General features: G+C 51.1%; 1 long non-coding RNA gene across 1 annotated transcript; it reads left to right on the top strand.

Annotated features, from left to right (window-relative positions):
- Positions 1-226: 226 nt before the first annotated feature.
- On the top strand, positions 227-4,196 carry LOC121142274. Its single transcript, XR_005879252.1, has 3 exons — positions 227-586; positions 1,844-1,999; positions 2,395-4,196. It is a non-coding gene; the product is annotated as an uncharacterized LOC121142274 (long non-coding RNA).
- Positions 4,197-4,396: the final 200 nt, after the last annotated feature.

The raw sequence follows: 4,396 nt of genomic DNA, 5'->3' as shown, positions 1-4,396 counted from the left end.
GCACTGAGGTCTGTCCCTCCAGGAAGAGTGGGAAGAAGTCGTGTTTTCCAGAGGGTGGAACCTCGCAGGAGGAGGGTGTGTGTGTGTTGGGGGGGGGAGTCTTTTCCTGGAGGGACAGCCTCACCTCCTAGCGGAAAAAAAACCCGCCTTCTCTACACGCTGAGATCTTTATCTGCTCCAGACAACTTACTCCAAGTTCAGGGCTAAAGGCGGGGGGGGAGTGGGCATCCACTTGACTTCTTTTTTTTTTCCTTTTTCTTTGTTTTTTCCTTTTTCTTCTTCTCTCTCTTTTAGAATCTGCGTCCCGCGTCTCATTTGTTTTACATTCTCGCTCCCCAGCCAAAACCTAAACAAAGATTCAGGTTACATTTCTTTCAGCTGCGCGCGCGCACGCACGGGCGGGAAGGGAAGCGGAGGTCTCCTGGGTCCCCAAAGCAGTTTAGTTCTCCCGAAGTGCGTGCATCGGTGGTTCTATCTATCATCATTTGCGGGAAAGTTTTCCCTTTTAGGACAAAGAAGGGGCGTCTGAGCGACTAGATCTGATTTGCGACTAGATTCGGAATCAAGGATACAAGAAAGACGAAAAGTATGTTGCTCGCGATCGTTGCTTTTATTTGATTCTAGACACACACACAAAATTTCTTCCATAGGTGGAGGCGGCCGGTGCCGCTGTGCATTCCGTGCTGGAGTGTGCGCGCCTGCGCCTGTGCCTCTACGTAGGGGGTAGGTAGGGTGGAAAAGTGCTGGAGCCTTTCGTTGGCTTGCTTGATTTGCCGTTATCTCCTTATAAAGTCTCACTTCGTTTTAAAGAAGATGAATTTTCAAGAAGTGTTTTAGAAAATGACTTTCATTTCCCATTTGTCCTTCTCGTAGATAAACGAAAGCGAAACATTTGGAACTTAGGCAGTATCAAGACATCTTGGAGTCTTTATTTTATCGAAAGCCTTACAACCGGGCTTTCTTACTTCAGTTAGACAGAAATGTGTGCAATAAAAAAAAGACCACCCGGACACGAAATCTTATTATTCCCTTGTCCTGTTTGTGCGGAAGACGAAGATGAGAGACTTTGCCCAGATCTGCTGCCAGCAGCTAGCCTTGGGGCGAGCAGTGGAAGGGTGAACAGGCTTTCTCCGGGTTGAGTGAGCCCGGGCTGAGTGAGGGCTGCGACCCTGGGTTTTCCTTGACTGCCCTCTTTCCTCCTTAGACACTTTCTAGACATACACCACCCCTGATTTCCCTTTCAGTCGTTGTGCACATATTCATATTAGCGTCCTCCAGCCGGTCACCATCAGGAGACACCCTTTCAATGAATGTAGTGCGGAATAAGAGGGACCCAAGATTTAAATGTGGCCTATATTCTGGTGGCACACTGAAGAGATTCGGGTTTGGACTGACTCCCAGAAAAAAGCTAAAATGTGTTTTTTGTTTTGTTTTTCTTTTCCCGTCGAAGCAAAAATCAGGGTTGGGTGAGGGAATCCACATAATAATGTATTTCCCACAAGATGCTGCTCGGAGAGGATCCTCCGGAATGTTAACAGCCTGGTGCGGGGAGGAATTAAAACTAGAACCCAGCTTGCAGATTTCCTTACAGTCCTTTGTGCTAAGGTTTGCAACGTGGATCCGTCGTTGCCTTCGCCTGCTAGCGAGACCGGCCTGAGCGGGTCATCCGGAGAGCCCTGTGCGCCAGAGCTCTTTGGGGGATGTGGGGAGGGGCGCCGGCGAGTACACGGCTTTTCCACCCACCCTCTCCTAATCAGGCGGCTCTCAATCAGGTTTTCAACACACTAATCTTGATCTAAGAGCTCCCATCTCTGCATAAGTGGAGTAAATGATCCGTTTTTAGAGGCTTCCTGGCTCAGAGAAGGAGGACGACGTCAGACCGGGGCTGAAGATCTAAACGGCTGGTCTGCGTCCACCCTGCTCCTGCGCCCGGGCGGGACTCCGACCTCACCGACCGCGTCATTGCTTGTGTCCAGCGCGCTCCCGGGGCTATCCCGCGGTAAGTGCGTTTCCCCGGTGGAAAGTGCATTACTGTTCTGGGGACTTGATTTGGGGGTATGAGCTGAAGATGGGCGGAGCGGAAAGCAAAGGCTGGCTGGGCTTCCCGGAGGGTCCGGGGTCTAATGACCTTCTGACCCTGCTTACCTTTAAAAAAAAGTTTTGCTTCTGCTTGCCCGCAGGCAAACTGGAGCTCGTTGCTCCTCCTCGAGGAAGCGAAGAAAACGTTTGCCCTCTGTTCTTCCAACGTTAAGTGTTTGAGATACAATTCACAAAACTTTTTTTCTTTTAAAAAAGAAAAATCATGAGGCTTTTTAGCCCCAACTCGAATTGAGACCAGTTCTGAACAAAACACGGTTTAAAAAAAAGCATATATGTCATCTTGCTTGTCTTTAGGTGGGAAGATAAATCGGCCGTGCCTTGTTGGTGCCTTCCTATTGGACTGAAATTTGTAGAAGTCAGCGCTCATCAGATGCAAATCAGAAGCTGAAGGCCAGCCTAAGGGGTCTACCAACCCCCTCAACCCCCTGGCTCTGTCCACGGAATGAATGGAGTAGGGAAGAGAATCGGAGAGAACTCCAAAGACATCTGGTCCCGGGCTGTTTTGGATCGCACACAAGTTCGGAGGCACCAAGGATGCCCGGCTAAAAACCGAGGGGTGCAGGAAGGGGTTTGGATCACTTTGAGCCAGGCCTTGGTCCTGGTCTGGAGAAAGAGATAACCCCCATGGCTTCCACCTTGGCGAAGAGTTGCTGATTGGGAAGCAGTGAGCAGCTGCGAAATTTGTGGTCTTCTAATGACCCACCTCCTCGGCCATTCCGATCAGAGGCATAAAACTGATATTTTCACACTTGGCTCGCACGGCAGGAGCCGTTTATAAACTATCCTGCATCCTCGGAATAAAAAAAAAAAAGAAAAGAAAAAAAAGGGGGGACTGCGTTGACAGAGGTTTCTGGAGTTCGGCATTTAAAAGTTATAGATCCAAATTAGAAAATTATCACTTTAAGTAGAGAAAGTCCCCTCCAAGTTAACTATTGAATTCTGGGCGTGCGTCTGAGCTCCTGGTGCTAACTCTACCTTTGAAGGGACTTACCCTTTCTAAAGCTGTCTGCCTCTGAGGCTGTGGTCCTCCAGATGGTTGGCAGGGCTATTCTGAGTCATGTCTACAAAGCCCTGGGCCAGACAGAGCTAGGATCTGGGGGAAAACCTGGGCGATGTAGCCTCAGTGGCCTGAGCTTGGCGGCGCAGGGCTTTCTCCAGCCCAGGAACCGCACCAGGGCGCAGTAGGCCCAAGGACGAGGCAGGGGAATGTGTGACCTTGTGCCAATGTCCCTGGAGTGAACTTTGGGCTCTGATCGCCCTGAAACTGCATGTGTGACACTTGGCTGTTGGCGGGTGTCTTTGGATAGTTGCCCACCTAGTTTATTGTGCTTAGGAATCTGGAAAGTAAATGATGGAGAAAGAGTATCCAGAGGTACTTGGTGCTAAAAGCGTCAGGCTGGGAACCCGCCCGTGTCCCCATTAAGTGCTGAAGATTCTGAGAGTGGCTCACCTTCCATGGGGCCCAGAAGACTCTTAAAAAAAAAAGACTTCCTCACCCACATCGTCCAGGGTGCCTGCCGGGGTCTGAGATCTACTGCTAACCGAGGCTGAGCCATGGAGTAGAGGAGGGTGATGTTCTTGCTAGACTTCCCCACGGACACTCGGGACACCCCGGTGTGCAGACCAGCGCCTTTAGAGTCCTGGGCTTGTGCCTCCATGTCTCAATGAATACACACTGGTGACACGCAGAGGGACAGCTAGGTTCTGCTTAACCAGAGCCTGCACGAGTGCATTAGGTCTTGTTAGAGCATCAGGAAACCCGGCCTGCTAACGGACAGAGAAATGAAGCCAGAGAAAAGAACTCACTCGGGGCCACGAGGAAATTAGGGGAGGGGCAGCCTGGAAGGCTCCTGGGTTAAACGTTAGCGCGCAACTCCATTAACGCGTTGTGACATTCACAAGCCCACAATCTCTCTTTAAGCACGCCTGTGGTTTGGGGCCGCGGGTGTTCTGTGCCTTTTGTCGTGACCAATAAAGCAGCGGGAACCACAGGAACTTGACTATAGAATCCTGCCTGCAAACCCCTAAAGTGCAAGGTGTAGGGGGAACCTGAGAAAAATCCACCCTCCTCTCCCCTTTCTTTCAGGTTCCAGGCACACCCCCTCTGCCAGGAGATCCCGCCACGGAGCTCCTTCTTCTGGGAGGGGTGGAGACCTAATCCGGGAGCTGACTCCCCTCACCCCACTCCTATTCCCACTCGTGTCATATCACCCCCCCCCCCCGAGGCCGTCCCTCGCGGTTCTATAATTGGAATTAAACCCCAGCCAGAGTGGCAGAAAAGCCATGCTCGGTCGGT

Source organism: Mesocricetus auratus, unplaced genomic scaffold (assembly GCF_017639785.1).
Source record: "Mesocricetus auratus isolate SY011 unplaced genomic scaffold, BCM_Maur_2.0 Super-Scaffold_100009, whole genome shotgun sequence".
NCBI classification, from domain to species: domain Eukaryota; kingdom Metazoa; phylum Chordata; class Mammalia; order Rodentia; family Cricetidae; genus Mesocricetus; species Mesocricetus auratus.
Note: the sequence above shows the minus strand (reverse complement) of the source record. Positions and strands in the feature narration are given on the sequence as shown.